General features: G+C 42.1%; 1 non-coding gene across 1 annotated transcript; it reads right to left on the minus strand.

The window, feature by feature from the left end:
- Window positions 1-364: 364 nt before the first annotated feature.
- On the minus strand, window positions 365-473 carry LOC116467617 (U6 spliceosomal RNA). The gene has a single exon (XR_004247835.1). It is a non-coding gene; the product is annotated as a U6 spliceosomal RNA (small nuclear RNA).
- Window positions 474-19461: the final 18988 nt, after the last annotated feature.

Here is a 19461-nt window from a genome sequence, read left to right on the forward strand (position 1 = left end):
GGAGATAGGAGAGCAGGGCAGGATAAGACTGCAATGTTCCAGTAACTCCAAGCCAATTTAGGACTGTTTATGCTGACTCTACTTTCGTGACTCACTTTCTTAAACTAGTGTCTTGCAAACCCTAAAGTTATATTGTTTGTATTCACTCTGATCCATTTACTATGATTGGGCTTCTGTCCCATTTAACTACTGAAAACATATTTTTTGATATAACTTATATTTCCTAATTACCAAATCGGTTCTCTTTTCTATTATTTAATATATATAATATAGTTAACTTTTCCAAAACTGTTTCCTGCCTTGGTCTTTCACAGTTATGCACTGCACTACCCTACCCTGGTTCTCTTCTTCTTTGGTTTTTTAATTTAGTATGGACTGCTTCATGAATTTGCATGTCATCCTTGTTCAGGGGCCATGCTAATCTTCTCTGTATCATTCCAATTGTAGTATATGTGCTGACGAAGTGAGAGCACAACCCCTGGTTCTCTTCTGATCTCCCTGGCCATTCCTCCTCTGGATTTCTATATGTAACTCCTAAGATATGACCTTAGCCCTCTGCTTTTCTTTTTTAAAACATGTTCTCTTGATGGAATTTGATTATTATTTCTGTGACTGAAGAATCTCACGATGTGTATGTTTCTTGAGCATTTTTAGAACTATATTCAATACTGTTTTTTTACAAATATATACTCAACACCAGTTTTGCAGTAAATCCTCATTTATCTTCATCCAGAGGTTCTTAGAAACTATAATTTTAAACAAAATAACATACAATAAAACCAATTTTACCATAGACAAATTGATATAAACCAGAATTAAGTTCCTATGGCATACTTCTGGTCACAAAAACATCACCAAACTTCAAAATAAAGGTGGAACCACTAGTAATAATAAACATTGAAATAAGTGTGAGCTATACATTAAGAAAGATGAATAACAACAAGTAAGATAATTATTTGTCCACTTATTCCAGTTCAGGATCATAGGTGGCATCTCAGGGTAAAAGGAACTAGCCCTTGACAGGACACCATTCCATCACAGGGTGCTCTCATACATGCCCACACTCACTTAGACTGGGACAGTTTAGACACACCAATTCACCTAACATCCACATCTTTCGGATGTGGGAGGAAACTGGAGTACCTGGAGAAAACCCGTGCAGACATGGGGAGAACAGGCGAACTCCATACACACAGTGGCCTAGGCCAGTAATTGATTTTATTTTTCTCAGCCATGTCATAATGAAACAATACTATTAAAGCATCTGCTCTACTTCATGCCTTCCCCAGTTCCACTAGTGATAACACTACCGAGCATTCCTGGTGCCAACATGCAGTCCCTTAGCAAAGCTGACTCTTAGTTTTTGAATATCTTAAGTGGTTTGGTAGCCGTTAAGTGCTGCTCACCATGTCTTGTTCTCTTCCCTTACAGGCACATGAAATAACAGTTATTCCCACCCTCTTCAAGTCAGGCATACCTGGTGCCTTGCTTTGTCTAATGAAATGTAAGTGGTATGTCACTTCTTGGTAAAACTATTTAAGAGCTGGGGCACAATTCTCAATGTTCTCTCTTCTCTTGCAATGGTAATTGTAGAAGACTGTGTTGACTTTGAGGGGCTGTAAAATCAAAGCAGCATGAATTGCTGACTTCACACATGGAAGATAGTTACTTGGAAAGTCATGCAGACTTGTAGTAGACTTCCAATGAGCAAGAAATAAACGCTTGTTATCTAAAACATTGTAATTTTCTGGCTTTTTAGTGTGTAATCTGGTTTATTCTGAATGATGAAAAGAGTCATGCTGCTATGATTCTAGTTAACACTGTCATTTCAGGATAATCATTGATATTTTGGCATAAATATTCCCAGGCACCCATTGTTGAATTAAATTGAATGAAACGTTTATGTTCCAGTCACTGTTCTAAGCACTAGTGATATAGTTGTGAACCAAACCTTTAAAAATTCCTGCCCTCATGAATCTTACATTCTACTGGTGAAGACAGATGAAGAAGTGGATAAGTAGACACTATGTTGGTAGAAGATGATATGGAGAAGTGAACTGGATAAAATGATGGGATTAAGATTATGAATGAGACTAGATTAAGAGTTAAATTTTGGACAGGTTTTAATTGTATATTAAGGTCTGTATCAAAACCAAAGTTTGGCTAAATGACATTACCAAGTGTCAATTCATATTGAGCTAAAGCCAGATATCACTTTCACAAAGTTAACTTCTGAGATTAATTAAAAACCCAGAATTTTATCAAAAGATGTATTATCAAATTGTATATTAATAGATTCCAGATGGTTTTACAAAGTTTGACGTTACAGTGTAGGACACATAAATTTTCAGTGCTGACAATTATTACTGGCAGTGTGATGCAAATTTGTGGTGTTAAAAAGATAGTCAGGCCAGGAGAAGTGGCTCACACCTGTAATCCCAAAGCTTTGGGAGGCCAAGGCAAGAGGATCACTTGAGGTCAGGAGTTCCAGACCAGTCTGGGCAACACAGCGATACCATCTCTACCAAAAACAAAAAAAAAACAAATTAAAAAATTAGCCTGGCATAGTGGTGTGTGACTGTAGTTCTAGGTACTCAGGAGACTGAGGCAGGAGGATTACTTGAGCTCAGAAGTTCGAGGCTGCAGTGAGCTATGATTACACCACTGCACTCCAGTCTGGGCAACCCAGTGAGACCCTGTCTCAGATAAATAAGTAAATAAATAAGGCCAGGTGCGGTGGCTCATGCCTGTAATCCCAGCACTTTGGGAGACCGAGGCAGGCGGATCACTTGCGATCAGGAGTTCAGAACCAGCCTGGCCAACATGGTGAAACCCTGTCTCTACTAAAAATACAAAAAAACTAGCCAGGCATGGTGGCCGGCGACTGTAATCCCACCTACTCAGGAGGCTAAGACAGGAGAATCACTTGAACCCGGGAGGTGGAGGTTGCAGTGAGCCAAAATTGCGCCACTGCACTCCAGCCTGGGCGACAGAGTGAGACTCTGTCTCAAAAAAAAAATTTTTTTTAAATTAATAAATAGGTAGGTGTATAGATAGATATTCACTTTCAACTTAAGTCTTTAGAGAAGCAAGATTTTTTTTAAGGTAGATTATTCTAATATTCCCTTCTTTTCTTCATATTCTTTACATTATTTTTATGCCTGTATGGCATACAAGACCGAAAGAACATGTGGATGATCAAAATGACCCCATTTGCTTTTACTATCACCATAGTTCTTCCTAAAGTCCTCATTGACTTACAGGTTTTGGTTAATATCTTCAGGGACTAGTCAGTGTCTCACTGTTTCTGCTTCTGAACCTAGGGATCCTGTCCTCTTGAACCCTGGAAGTTGTCTTGACCAGTCAGGGAACTGCGTTCCCCACCCCTTCCCCTTTGGAAACGTCACACTGTGGAGGAAAAGCAGCAACTAGGGAGCTGGTGAAGGATGTCTCAGCAGTGTTTACTAGGCCTCCAACACTACAGCCCATCCCCCAGCTCCCAAAAGCTTCCTGGAAATGTCCTTGTTATCACTTCCCCTCTCGGGCTGGGGGCTGGGAGCGGGCGGTCTCCTCCGCCCCCGGCTGTTCCGCCGAGGCTCGCTGGGTCGCTGGCGCCGCCGCGCAGCACGGCTCAGACCGAGGCGCACAGGCTCGCAGCTCCGCGGCGCCGAGCGCTCCGGTCCCCGCCGCGACGCGCCACCGTCCCCGCCCGCGCCTCCGCGCGCTTCGAAATGAGGGTCCTGGGTGGGCGCTGCGGGGCTCTGCTGGCGTGTCTCCTCCTAGTGCTTCCCGTCTCAGAGGCAAACTGTGAGTAATCAATAGCGTCTCTTCTCCCTTCCCCAGCATTGTCGACTGAACTGCGTGCCCTGGTTGGTAGGATTTTCTTCTCTAGAGCTGCAGCCTCCTAGAAAGTTTCCAGTAAGTACCGACAGACACCCAGCGGATGGAAACAGCCGTGGATAGAGCAGGCAGTGTAATGGTGGGGCAGGATCAGTGTTTGCACAGTTGCGAGAATGTATTGCCTACAGGACAGATCTAAGAACCTAGTTGACACTAAGTATCAGTGGAGGGATGAGAACACCTGCCCATTTGCCTTCAAAGCTGAAGTTCCCAGTCAGAGAACTAGGATGAGCAGATTCTAGCATATGAGTAGGGAAGAAAAGGTAACACACTGTGTCTTCCCTTTGTCCAAGCGCCTGCCCCCAACCTGCACCCGTCTCCGGAAACCTACCTCCCTTTTGCAATTTCTGGACTTTGAGCTTGGTTTGCTTGTCTCACATTAACGAAATGTTTTAGGATGACTGAGGGTTTGTGTATCAGTAGATATATGTCACTTTCTAACCCTGAAATCAAAAGGACTGTTAAATACTGTATTCTATTTCTCAGATCGTTTGTACTGAGGATTTTTTAACACTGCGTGCCACTGATCTGAGGTGGTGGCATGAATTCTTTATCTTTATGTTTCAGGTTCTTTATGTCCTTATGCCTGGATTCAAGACAGGATATTGAGTTTTCTCTGAAAAATATATAAGGAATAGCAAGTCAATTAGTACACTTTAGTGGTCAGTTAATTTGTTTTCTAAAGTTGTAAGTGTGTTTATTGAATAAAAACGCCTTTTTGTTTGAGAGTGAGTCTCCCTCTGCTTCCCAGGCTGGAGTGCAGTGGCTCCATCTCCGCTCACTGCAACCTCCACCCCCCGGGTGCAAGTGATACTCATGCCTCAGCCTCCCGAGCAGCTGGGATTACAGGTGCCTGCCTCGACACCTGGCTAATTTTCTTTTCTTTTTTTTTTTTTTTTTTTGTATTTTTACTAGAGGCGGGGTTTCACCATGTTGGCCAGGCTGGTCTCGAACTCGTGACCTCAGGTGATCCTCTTGCCTTGGCCTCCCAAAGCTTTGGGATTACAGGTGTGAGCCACCGCACCTGGCCAAAAATGCCTTCTTGTTCTATGTTTTATTTTCAGGGATTGGAACAGGAGTGAGAACTCTGAATTACAAATAACTTTTAGGAGCCTAGAGCTCCAAAGTAAACTTTTCGAAGATGGAAATTTCTGGAAAATTATATATCAATTTGCTAACATTCCACTAGTTTCTATTAGTTAGTCATCAGGATGAATGCAGTACTTTAAAAATCTAACTTGGGACTAAAACATTATTTTTTGATCTTACATTAAAGAGCTACAATTGCAAAACTTCAGCATTCAAACCCCTATCGTTCAGCCAGTTTGTAACTACATGTGCTTATTACCTATATAGTTCATTAGGACAATTAAATATTTGCTTCATAGCTAGTGTTTTGGGGAGGAGAAAGGCAAAGTAGCTTGTCACACTTAACTCCTTGTCATCATGGAAATTTGCTAGGCCTTTTCTTTTTGTAGAGATTGTTACATTTTGACTGAATCTAGGCAGAGGTAAAAATTATATGGGTTTGTGTATGTGTATTATATATAAACATATGGGGAATTACACTTGTTATATATAACACTGATAGAGCAGATAAATTAATTCTTCAAGTATACCACATAGAGAATAGTTGGCCCCATAATGCCTTCAGTTAAAAGTTTTTGATTGCTTAATTGGATTAAAAGTCATCTGTGGTTTACTGATGAGGAAATTTGGATATAGATGTGATGTTTTTAATCCATATGATTTGATTTTACTTTATTTTTATTTATTTACTTTTTTGAGACGGTCTGGTTCTGTCACTAAGGCTGGAGTGCAGTGGCATGATCACAGCTCATGGCAACCTCCCTCTCCCGAGCTCAGGGGATCCTCCCAGATCAGCCTCCTGAGTAGCTGGGACAACAGGCATCTGGCACCACGCACAGCTAATTTATGTGTCTGTGTGTGTGTGTGTGTGTGTGTGTATGGTTTTTATTTTGTTTTGTTTTGTTGGTAGAGTTGGTGTTTTGCCATATTGCCTAGGCTGGTCTTGAACCCCAGGGTTCAAGCGGCCTGCCTACTTTGGCTGCCCGAAGTGCTGGGATTACAGGTGTGAGCCACTGTGCCCAGCCTCCATATGATTTTAAATCTGAGATATAATTAGAGCTGTAAATATTTTATTTGTAATTCATTGTGTAGTTCTTTATTTAGATTTATTTATTTATTTATTTATTTATTTATTTATTTAGAGATGGAGTTTTGCTCTGTTGCCCAGGCTGGAGTGCAGTAGTGCAGTGGCGTGATCCCAGCTCACTGCAACCTCTGCCTCCTGGGTTCAAGTGATCCCCCCACCTCAGCCTCCCGAGTAGCTAGTATTACAGGCATGCACCACTATACCCGGCTAATTTTTGCATTTTTAGTAGAGACAGGGTTTCACTATGTTGGCCAGGCTGGTCTTGAACTCCTGACCTCCAGTGATCTGCACACCTCAGCCTCCCAAAGTGCTGGGATTACAGGAGTGAGCCACCTCATCCAGCCTATAATTCATTGTTTAGGCCATAGAAAGCTAAGGATGATTAAAAAAATATTTTTGTGATTAAAAAAAATCTTGCCCAGACTGGATTGCAGTGGCTACTCACAGGCACTATTATAGTGCACTACAGCTTTGAACTCCTGGCTTCAAGGAATCCTCCAATCAGCCTTCTGAGTTATCTGGGACTATAGTTATGCACCACCATGGCTGGCTTATAGTTGTGATTTAAAGAAAAACATTTACAAATCATAGCTTTATTTTAGAAAGAGTTATTAGAAATAGTCTAATTCAACTTATTTGTTTTAAAAATAAAAAAAGAAATTGTTCAGAGATATTTTCCAGAATACATATATATATATATACATATATGTATGAGAAAGAGAGATGAGAATCTCTATATTTAACATCTATACTGTCACCCGGACATGGCCGCTCATGCCTGTAATCCCAGCACTTTGGGAGGCTGAGGAGGAAGGATCGCGTGAAGCCAGGAGTTCAAGACCAGCCTGGGCAACATAGTGGGACCCTGTCTCTACAAAAGAAATTAAAAAAAAATTAGCCGGATGTGTTGGTACACACTTGTAGGCCCAGCTACTCAGGGGTCTAAGGTGGGAGGATCACTTGATCCCAGGAGGTTGAGGCTGCAGTGAGCATGATTATGCCACTGCACTCCAGCCTGGGTGATAGAGCAAGATCCTGTCTCCAAAAATAATAAAAATAAAATAGATACTGTCTATATATTTTAATCATTTCCCACTTAAGGCATGTGGTGAGGAAATAGGAGAAAGAGGATGTCCCTTTGACTGTGCTAATTTGGCCTTATCTAGACTGCCACCCTGGGCCAGTGCAGGCTACTGTAGACACTACTGACTCATATTTTCCTCCTCTTTTGTACCCTCTTCTTTCCTTCTCTAACTATTCCTTTTACTAGTTATGAAGCCTTATCTTTTCTTAAATTATCTTTACTAAAAAGTCCAAAATGTTGCACTGATGGAGAGATTTTATCAAGGTTAGGTTACAGTTGGAGTTTGTGCTGGAAGAGTTAGAAACAATTTCTAATATACAGCAATACAACATCAAACCCTATGCCATATTCTCTTACTATTAATTCTGTGCTAAGAAACAATAGACCTTTTCTGTTTATCAAGTTTATATTTTTGCAGCTTGAGCGATCTGTATACATACTTAAACCTTCAAAATATTATGCCTGATAATACAGTATTCCTTGCCTATAAGCAACAGTAATGAACTATTGCTAACTAAAGGAAAGAGAAAAGGAAAAGGAAAAAAGACAGGAAGTAAGGAGCAGTTGAATAATTTATTGGAAGGCTACTGAATGGCTAGCTGAACAGCCAGGCCTACAGAAGCCAGGAATGTGAACATTTAGGTGACCTATACAGTGGGAACTCATGTGACAGTACTTTAGGAGCTGCCAATCAGATGACTCAATTCTGTCTTCCAGTCCTGTGTGTCTCTGTGAACAGCTCAAATTCCTAGGAGACCCTGATCATTTTGGCTTAGCGTGGCACTGGAGTCCTGTGATTGACAGCTCACTAGAATTGCATAGAGTGCCGGAAGAACAGTTCCCACAAAAGAATGGATGCTGGGAAGGACACAGAAATAAGAAAAGTCTACATATTCTAATTATTGGCTGTCTAACATACACACTTGCCCTGCTTTCCATACATACCATTTGAAAATATTTATCTAATGTAATGCAAATAACTACTGCACAGAGAAAGAACCCTCTCCTCAACTGGTTCCAGGCACCACATCCAGAGAGGAAGGCTTGAGGCTTCCATTTCCTAGGTATCATCAAGTGATGGCCATGATTCCTGTATTTCTGTGCTATGCTTTATGGATAAAATGATACATTATAGTGTACCAACACATCTTATATGCAAAAAAAAAAAAAAAAAAAGAAAGAAAACAAAAACAAAAACAAAAAAACAGGCAAGGGAATACAGGTAGTGGTTTTAGGGCTTGCCTTTCTCTCCCTTGGTTACAAGCATGAGCTGGTATTTATGACTCTTTCCCTACCCATTTCATAGCTCTCTTGCCCTCAGGATGCAAGTGCCTCATGTTTGTGTTTGCTCAGTAAGATGAACCATAGCATATTCAGGAAGAAGCTGAGCCCTTATTGTCCCTACCTGTGGATGGTCCATCCATTGTTTCTTTTCTTATTTCTCCTGCGGACAGTAGTCATCCTGGAGGGGCTTCACGCCTAACCCTGATAAGTATGTGGCAACAACACTATTTTGCCTGGATTATTGTCTTCCTTCCAACATAATCCTCTTATTTTTATTTATTTATTTTTTTTCAGCAGGTAAAGAGCTTCAGATGGCAACACAGCAGTCTCAGCTTGTAATTCAGTGGAAAATATGTTAGGTCCCCTAGTGAATGCATTCCTTGGAAACCATTCTTGGTTTCCAAATTTGTAGGTGAGCCGAATGCAGTTGTGAGGACAGAATGTAAAAAATTTGAGATTAGGTAACTGTATTAGTCCCCTAAGACTGCCATAATAAAGTACCACAAAGTAGGTGGTTTAAACAACAGAAAGCTGTGGTCTCACAATTTTGAAGTCTAGAAGTCCAAAATGAAGGTATCAGGAAGGTTGGTTTCTTCAGAGGGCTGTAAGGGGAGAATATGTTTCATGCTTTCTCCTAGCTCCTGGTAACCTCAGACGTTCCTTGGCTTTGGGGTGACATTATTCCTATGTCTTCACATCGTTTTCCCTCTGTACATGTCTGTCTCTGTGCCCACATTTCCCCTTTTTATAAGGACAACAGCCTCACTGGATTAAGGCCTACCCTAATGACCTCATCTTAATTTGATCATCTGCAAAGACCCTGTTTCCAAATAAGGTCATATTTACAGGTACTAGGGAATTACGACTTCAGCATCTTTTGGGGTCAGCCATAACAGTCATTAAACATCATATCATGACAAGTACTTCTTTCCTTTTTCCCTTTATTCTGGATCGGCGTATTTCGGCTTTAGTAAAATAGCGCTGTATTTTATTTTATTTTAAGCCAGTCAAATTTGCCAGTTGGAAGTTGTGTATCAACTTAATGATACTAATATTAACAAGTTCTGATAACCAACTACTATTGGACCAGCCTATAACCTTTTTTTTTTTTTTTTTTTTTTTGAGACAGGGCCTCATTCTGTTGCATGGGCTGGAGGAGTGCAGTAGCACAATCATGTCTCACTGCAGCCTCGACCTGCCAGGTTCAAGGGATCCTTCCACCTCAGCCTCCCAAGTAACTGGGACTGTAGGTGCATGCCATTACACCAGCTAATGTTCTTTCTGATTTTTAGTAGAGATGAGATCTTGCTATGTTTCCCAGGCTGATCTCGAACTCCTGGACTCCAGGGATTCTCTGGCCTCAGCTTCCCAAAGTGCTGGGATTACAGGCGAGAGCCACTATGCCCAGATAGCACTATATTTTAATGATTGCTGGTACAGAGAACATACCACATTTTTTAAAACCATATTTTGAAAGATAGTGTTGTGTCTTACAGTGAGTGAGCCCTCAATAATTGGTGAGTTCATCATTCCATAAGGTTAGCTCCTTCCAGATATTAGGATATACAGTAAGGCCAAGGAAAACTATAATCATTCCACTGATTTGTTTTCTTTTTCTTTTTTTTTTTTTTTTTTGAGACAGAGTCTTGCTGTCGCCCAGGTTGGAGTGCAGTGGCGCGATCTCGGCTCACTGCAGGCTCCGACCCCCAGGGTTCACACCATTCTCCTGCCTCAGCCTCCCGAGTAGCTGGGACTACAGGTGCCCGCCACCTCGCCCGGCTAATTTTTTGTATTTTTAGTAGAGATGGGGTTTCACTGTGTTAGCCAGGATGGTCTCGATCTCCTGACCTCGTGATCCGCCCGCCTCAGCCTCCCAAAGTGCTGGGATTACAGGCGTGAGCCACCGCGCCCGGCCTGATTTGTTTTCTTAATTGTGGTGTTAAGTCCTTAGAGGTGGTGTTGTGTGGCTTAGCATAAAGCATTGAATAAGTCTACCAATAGTTGTGCTGACAGAAAAATTAAATCCCAATAAGTGTCTCTACCTATGCTGCTCCTCCATGATGGAAGAGCCCTTCTTAATCAACAATCTACCAGATAATCTGATTGAACTATGTAATATGTTCAACTTTCAGCAGCTCGAGGAATAGCAATCCTGCAGAAAAATTTGGTGTTTTTACTTTGATAATGAGAGTCTGGGTGGGTCCTAGTGAAGGAAAGTTCATGTGGCAGATCCAGTGTGGCCAATGTGTAGCCTCCATCCTTGCCACTGTGGCTTCCTTTTTAAATAAATATTGGATAAACATTAGACTGAGGGCAACCCAAAAGCCATATGTGGCCTATAAACTTCTGTGTTTGGCCCTCATTCATTTCAAAAATTGGAACATTTCATGTCAACATTTGGTTTTATGGCTTCTCTTGAAAAACAATGAAGGAACATCTGACAACATTGGCCCACATCCCAACATGGTAAGATTCAGCTTAAGCTGATTGTGAGCTGCCTTCTTTTTTTTTTTTTTTTTTTTGGAACAGAGTCTTGCTCTGTTGCCCTGCCTCAGCCTCCTGAGTGGCTGGGACTACAGGCATGTGCCACCACGCCCAGCTAATTTTTGTATTTTTAGTAGAGACGGGGTTCCACCATGTTGGCCAGGCTGGTCTTGAACTCCTGACATTGTGATCCACCCGCCTTGGCCTCCCAAAGTGCTGGGATTACAGGTGTGGTGAGCTGCCTTCTTTAGATAGAATATGCCCTCTCCAGTTTACCACAATACTGAGCATCTCCCATTGTCTTTAACCAATTATATTCCTTTGTTTATGCCGCCTACTGGACACTTAGAATTTTTAGTTTGTGGTCCTTGCACTAGATAGTCTTGAGAGGAAACATAACTGAGGGTCATTAAGTAGGTCATTCTGCCATCATTATTATTAAGAACTTCTCTGGTGTGGCGCTGTCTTGTGAATGTTCACCTGGAACACAAACATTCTCATCTCTGGGGCAATTCTTGCTTGAACTTCTTCCCTAAGCCTGTGATCTACCTCTTTACAAGTCACTGAACCTCTGGAAAGACCATTTGCAAGCATCTCAGGCAATTTCTCATTGTAGGCAAAGTGAACAATGAGAAATGCCACTTATATGTCTGCCCATAGTGAGGGTTTTGCTTTTCCAGTGCCTCTCAGGACCACCCCTGAGATAGGTTAGTTTGTTAGTTTTTGGCTGTAGCTTTATAGGAGGCCTACATCTGGCTCATATTGGTATACCACAGAGAAGCGTCTGTTGATATGGTTAGGATGTTTTGTTCCCTCCATATCTCATGTTGAAAAGTGACTTCTGGCCAGGCGCAGTGGCTCATGCCTGTAATTCCAGGACTTTAGCACCTTGGGAGGCCGAGGTGGGTGGATCACTTGAGGCCAGGAGTTTGGGATCAGTCTGGCCAACATGATGAAACCCTGTCTTTACTAAACATACAAAAATTAGCTGGATGTGGTGGTGCACACCTGTAATTCCAGCTACTCAGGAGGCTGAGGCGGGAGAATCGCTGGGACCTGGGAGGTGAAGGCTGCAGTGAATCAAGATCATGCCACTGCACTCCAGCCTTGGTGACAGAACGAGACTCTATGAAAAATAAAAATAAAAAAGAAAAGAAAAGAAAAGTATCAGGTTGTTACCAGGAGGTCCTTGCTCACAGAGCTCCCAAGATGGTGGCGAGCCGCTTCCAAGATGGTGGCAGGCCGCTTCCAAGATGGTGGCAAGCCTCCTGTTCTCTGACCTGGGGTTCTTGCCCTCATGGATTCCAAGGAATGTAATCTTGGGCCATGCGGTGAGTGTTATAGCTCTATTAGAAGCCATGGGTTATGGAAGAGAACCATAGAACCCAGTGACTAGTGTTCAGCTCAATTAGGATGAAGCCAGGCACTTAGCCATGCAGGAACAACGGCAAGCCTTTCGCCAGATCAGGAGCAGCAATGGGCGCCTCACTGGATCAGGAGCACAGCAGACACCCTTCCGGATCTGGAGGGATGGGAGTCAGCAGCAGGTCTGCGATGGTGGAAAACAGCAGTGGTGGACGGCAAGCGAAAGATCAGCTCAAGCCATAACAAACACAGACCAGAATAGTGCAGTTGCAAGATTTAATATTGTGAAATAGAGTGAAAACAGAGCTCCCATACAAAGCGAGGGGACCCAAAGGGGGTTGCTGTTGCCGGCTTGAATGCCTAGGTTTTTATCCCGATCCTTGTCCCTCCCATTGTGCTCTCAGGCAATAGATGATTGACTATTTCTTTACCTCCTGTTTTTGCCTAATTCTCATTTTAGTGAGCTCTCTGATTGGTCGGGTGTGAGCTAAGTTGCAAGCCCCTTGTTTAACGGTGGATGTAGTCACCTTCCCAGCTAGGCTTAGGGATTCTTAGTTGGCCTAGGAAATCCAAACCTGCCTTCAATATTTCAACGTAGGTTCTTTCTATTTTCCGTAAGTGTCAGCTGGCTGAGATATAAAGAGAAAGAGTACAAGGAGGAATTTTACAGCTGTGCCTCTAGGGTGACATCACGTATCTGTAGGACTGTGATGCCCACCTGACCCTCAAAACCAGCAGGTTTTTATTAAGGATTTCTTTTTTTTTTTCTTTTGAGACGGAGTCTCGCTCTGTCGCCCAGACTGGAGTGCAGTGGCGCAGTCTCGGCTCACTGCAAGCTCCGCCTCCCAGGTTCACGCCATTCTCCTGCCTCAGCCTCTCCGAGTAGCTGGGACTACAGGCGCCCGCCACCACGCCCGGCTAATTTTTTGTATTTTTAGTAGAGACGGGGTTTCACTGTGGTCTCAATCTCCTGACCTCGTGATCCGCCCGCCTCGGCCTCCCAAAGTGCTGGGATTACAAGTGTGAGCCACCGCGCCCGGCCTTTATTAAGGATTTCAAAAGGGGAGTGGATGTAAGAACAGGGAGTAGGTCACAAAGATCACGTGCTTCAAAGGGCAAAAGGGAGAACAAAGATCACAAGGCAAAAGGCAAAAGCAGAATTACCGATAAGGGTCTATGTGCAGCGGTGCACGTATTGTCTTGATAAACATCTTAAACAACAGAAAACAGGGTTCGAGAGCAGAGAACCGGTCTGACCTCAAATTTACCAGGGTGAGGTTTTTTCCCCACCCTAGTAAGCCTGAGGGTACTGCAGGAGACCAGGGTGTATCTCAGTCCTTATCTCAACCGCTTAGGACAGAGGTTCCCAGAGCAGCTGTTTATAAATGGCCCCCCCGGAATGAATTCCTTTTGCAGGGTCTTAATATTCCTTGCTAGGAGAAGAATTTAGCAATATGTCTCCTACTTGCACATCCATTTATAGGTTCTCTGCAAGAAGAAAAGTATGGCTCTTTTTGCCCGACGCCACAGGCAGTTAGACCTTATGGTTGCCTTCCCTTGTTCCCTAAAATCGCTGTTATTCTGTTCTTTTTCAAGGTGCACTGATTTCATATTGTTCAAACACACATGTTTTACAATCAATTTGTACAGTTAACACAATTATCACAGTGGCCCTGAGGTGATGTACATCCTCAGCTTAGGAAGATAACAGGATTAAGAGATTAAAGTAAGACAGGTGTAAGAAATTATAAAATTATTAATTTGGGAACTGATAAACGTCCATATTAAAATGAAATCTTCACAATTCATGTTCCTCTGCTGTGGCTCCAGCTGGTCCCTCCATTCGGGGTCCCTGACTTCCTGCAACAGAAAAGAAAGAAAAGGAAAGGGAAGGGGAGGGGAGGGGAGGGAAGGCACACATCCATTGTAGGAGGTGGTGCCTGGTGGGAGGTGTTTTGGTCATGGGGGTGGGTCCTTTATGAATGACTTAGCACCAGCCCCTAGGTGATGAGTGACTTCTCATGTGAGATTCACAGAGGTTCACGTGAGATCTGGTTGTTTAAAGTCTGGGACCTCTCCTTCTCGCTCTTGCTCCCGTTCTGGCCATGTGATCCACCAGCTCCCCTTTTGCCTTCTACCATGATTGGAAGCTTCCCGAGGCCCTCACCAGGAGTAGATGCTGGCACCATGCTTCTTGTACAGCCTGCGGAACCGTGATCCTATTAAACTCGTTTTCTTTATAAATTGTCCACCCTCAAGTATTCCTTTGTAGCAAGGCAGACAGATTAACACATCTGTAAGCCAGAGATTAATTGATCATAGATCTCTTCTTATGAGACCAATGAGGGGGTTTGAGGGTGAGGAGGAAGTCAAGAGAGTGACCAACCTGTGTAGGCAGCTAAGTTATGCCTTTAGGCTCATCTTATTCATACCAGTTGAGCATGGTTTATGCTATCACAACTACATAGCTTAATGGAAAAGACAGCATCCCGCTTATGATGAGCTGTTTACATCTCATGGTCACCAGGTGTCAGATAGTCAGATTTCCAGACTCCACTTAAGTCCCAAAAAACAAACAAACAAACAAACAACAACAACAAAAAACCCAAGAGCAGTTTCTCAAAAGAAAACGGATTACTTGCTGAAGGAAATGAGACTTGCACAAATCATGGGGATCTCTTCTGAAATTTCTCTTCTGGAAATTGCTGCAGCTTCGGAAGAGGACCTTGCTCTTTTATGGAAAATTTGAGCACAATTAGATCTGGTGGATCATTGGCTAGGCCAAGTGACAGACCGCTTGAATTGAACTTTGAACTAGCTGGAGAGTATTCTCTTACTATGGTTCCCATCTGCATTTGGCAGCCTTTCAACTCCTGTGGTAAATAGATCATGGTAGAAAACCTTAAAATGGAATATGCCTCAAAAATAAGACATCTACCAAAATTTATTCTTCTACCTTAGTGATGGACACTCAGGTACATAACAACTTCTCTCACTTTTGCAGGAATGTTACAACATGACCAAACTCTTGCTGAAGAGTCCACTGAGAGTCCACTGCTCTCAGTCCTAGGGAAGGAATGAAAGCTTTGGGTTTGAGTCTGATTAGGCCTATAGTTAGATGGTTTTAGGACAGAATTCTGCTTATCAGCTGACTTGCATAAGCCTCAGTTCCAACCAGCATACCTTAATCAGCATACATTAGGTCTTAGACATTTTGCTTCCTCAAAGCCCACTATCTAATAATCACTAAAGGTTTTTGGGATGTTTCTCTTCAGTGTATTTATTCAGGTAAGATACTTTATTTTAGTTTGGAGAAACTGGGAGAAAAGCTTAAAGTATGAAACTGAAGGATACTTCTTCAAGGGCCTCTCTCCTTCACTCAAGAGGTTCTGGATCAGTCAGATAACTCAAAATTGGTGATTAAGGAGAGGCAGTGATTTATTTTTATTTTGATTGAAGTACAGCCTTTATTTGCTAATATAGGGAGTTTGTGCTTGAAACAGTGAAGAAATCGGTGGGTTGTCTATTCATCTCTATCTCGTGAGATCTCTGCTTGTTAATCCTTTCTCCAAAATGTGATCACTACACACACTCCCGTTTTTGTTCAGGTAAGTAAGAGCTGCTACCTAAGCTCAGCCACACCTGTTTCTTCCCATTCCACTTGAAATCTGGGGGCTCATTTCCATTGCTGTCCCTCCCACCAGCATGTTTGATCTAGGGAGAACTGCCAGTAAAATGCTTATTAAAAATTCCAGTGGTTTCTCCAATAATCATTTTTCACAGGATCAGTGAAAATGTAGTCTTCTCTTCTATATTGGGGGAGAGGGGGGATGATTGAGGAGGAGAGAATAGGTAGGGGCGACGTAAAAAATTCAAGCCAGAATTTCTGTCTCCTAGTCTTTGTGAATTCTTTCTGTTACATTATGCCAAGGAATGTCTGGCTTTTCAATGTTATTTGGTGTCTGCCAAGATTGGTCTAGGACGGCATTAGCCAACCAAGCCAACTGTTAGAACTGAAGCTGGCAGCCCTAGCTAGCAAATGGAATGAAAGCAGCAATATTACCACACTCAGCCTGATTAAAAATTATGCTATCTCTTTTTGTATTCATTTTCTATTGCTTTGTAACACATTACCAAAAATTTAACAGCTTAGGAAAACACAACTTATTATCTCACAGTTGCGTAGGTCAGAAGTCCAGGCACAAATCCAGTTAAGTTGCTGAGAATCTCACAAGGCTAAAATCAATGGGTCGGTCATGGTTGAGATCTCATTTGAAGCTTGAAGTCCACTTCCAGGCTTCCTGATTGTTGGGAGAATTCAGTTCCTCGGAAGTGTAGGATTGAGGCCGTCAGCTCCTGAGGCCTCTCACCATTCCCACCATGTGGCCCTCACCATAACATGGCAATTTGCTTCTATAAAATCAATTTTAAAAGCATCAGCTGCTGCTTTCTGTCTCCTATCGCTGTTTCTGAAATCTGAATTTGGCATACAAAGCTCAAAATCTAGGGGATTCCAGCCTTATCTCTTCCTACAACTGACCTTTCCCTGCTTCTCCTCTCAAAATGGACCATTCTCTGTCCCTTCTCCCCTATGGTCTTTTCACATGCTGGTCCTTCTGTTTGAAAGACAATTCCTCTTTGTCATCCTCCCAGTCATGCCAGGTGATCTATCCAAAGACTACTCAAGTTTTAACATACTTTATGATTTTGTTTCTCTTTTTTAGAATCATGAATTGAACTATGATAAAGCTTTGCAGGGTCTTAATTTTTCCATTTAAAGGATAATTTAGAAAAGTGTTTTTTTCTCAATAGCTAGTCTCTAATATTTAAAAAACCGTCTTTGCTTTTTTTTTAACTCTTGTTTTATTTGTTATTTTATTCAAGGAATAAACCTGAACAACTCTATTTAATCTATGTGTTTTTGCTTTTATTAGAGCCCTCTGATTTTTATTATTAACAAAGAAACAAGCACATTATTGAATAACCTCTGTTACAGGTATTAGTTTAAATGTTTCATACCCTTATATTAGTTAAGATAGTCTATGAAGTGATAACACATTAATCCTCAAATCTCCAAATTGATTTTCAAATTTCTAAATCTTGATGGCTTGGCAAAATAAGAGTTAATTTCTTAACCATGTCAAGTTCAGTGTATTTTGCATAAATCTCTTTCATCTTTAGTTATGCCATCTGGAAAACATGGCATCCAAAGTTCCTGTGGAAAAAAAAAAAAAAGAGAGAGCAATGGAGGTGGTGTACTTGTTTTTAACTGCTTCAGCTTAAAAGTGACGAACGCAGCCGGGCACAGTGGCTCACGCCTGTAATCCCAGCACTTTGGGAAGCCGAGGCGGGTGGATCACAGGATCAGGAGATAGAGACCATCCTAGCTAACACAGTGAAACTCATCTCTACTAAAAATACAAAAAAATTAGCCGGGCTTGGTGGTGGGCGCCTGTAGTCCCAGCTACTCAGGAGGCTGAGGCAGGAGAACAGCGTGAATCCGGGAGGCTGAGCTTGCAGTGAGCTGCGATCGTGCCACTGCACTCCAGCCTGGGCGACAGAGCGAGACTCCGTCTCCAAAAAAAAAAAGTGACAAAGGCACTTCTGCTTATAGTTCAAATAGTTACAACTCAATGAAGCACATGGAATATTTCTTCAGCACTGTCTCTGTTAGAAACATTTTCCCTCTAAGGTTTAAATTAATGTTTTTTCCTCAAAGAGAAGTATAAATACTTATTGCCTATTTAACCTTTGGTAATATATATTACAAAGTGTGTGGTTGTTTTAATTATCTGAATAAACTTTGTGATAGAGGGAGGGCATAATTTACTATGTCTACTAACACACCAGCTGGGACTTACTTAGTATTATTACATTGAGTTGGCTATTAATGTAGCAGAATGAAAAAAATATGGTAACAGCTGATATTGAAATTACTCCTATAGTGAGAACTGTTATTATATTAGAAATTACCTTGAAAAGAAGCTTGAGTTTTGGAAAGTGAAGTCTCTAAAACATGGTCTATAACTTTGCTATTCCAATGTGGTCCATGGAACATCAGCATCAGCTTTACCTGGGGACTTACTAAAAATGAAGTATATCTGGCCCTACCCTGGATGTACTCATTTAGAATATGCATTTAAACAAGACTTTCAGGTAATTTCTATCCACATTTAAAGTTTGAGACAGTCTAGCTTTTAATGAGATAGAGAAGATAGAGAAGTGAACAAATTTTTGCAGAATGGCCAGAGGTGGCAATTAGGGCAAGAGAAGAGGAAATGTCAGAGAAGGGAGAAAGCAAGCTGAGCACCATGGCAAGAGAATGCAGCTTGTGGAGAAGGTCTCCAGTGAGAAATTACTAGATGTGAAGTGGGTAAAGACTTTTAGGAATGGGCATTTCTTTTTTCTTTCTTTTATTATTTTTAAATTCCTTTTTTTGGTTGTTGTTATTTTGAGAAAGAGTCTTGCTCTGTCCCCCAGGTTGGAGTGCAGTGGTGTGATCACAGCTCATCGCGGCCTCGACCTCCTGGGTTCAAGCAATCCTCCTGCCTCAGCTCCTGAATAGCTGTGACTACAGGCTTGAGCCACCATGCCCAGCTAATTTTGGCCATGTTGCCTAGGCTGGTCTCCAATTCCTGAGCTCAACGGATCCTTCTACCTCAACCTCCCAAAGTGCTGAGATTACAGATGTGAGCCACTGCACCCAGCAAAAGTGGCATTTCTAAGTTTCAACTTTAAATTACAAAAGTTGCTTAAATATGAACAACTGAACCCCCAATTCCTCTGCCTCCAATGTTTTCAAAAAGTGTCAATTTTCACATCTAAATTGATTAAGTACTCCATTAGTCTGTTTTCTTGCTGCTGATAAAGACGTACCCAAGACTGGGCAATTTACCAAAGAAAGAGGTATAATTGGACTTTCAGTTCCATGTGACTGGGGAAGCCTCACAATCACAGTGGAAGGCAAGGAAGAGCAAGTCCCATCTTATATGAATGGCAGCAGGCAAAGAGAGAATGAGGAAGACACAAAAGCAGAAACCCCTGATAAAACCATCAGATTTCATGAGACTTATTCACCACCACGAGAACAGTATGGGGGAAACCACCCCAGTGATTCAATTTTCTCCCACCAGTTGCCTCCCACAACATGTGGCAATTATGGGAGTTC

Source organism: Hylobates moloch, unplaced genomic scaffold (assembly GCF_009828535.3).
Source record: "Hylobates moloch isolate HMO894 unplaced genomic scaffold, HMol_V3 SCAFFOLD_4, whole genome shotgun sequence".
In the NCBI taxonomy this organism is placed as follows: domain Eukaryota; kingdom Metazoa; phylum Chordata; class Mammalia; order Primates; family Hylobatidae; genus Hylobates; species Hylobates moloch.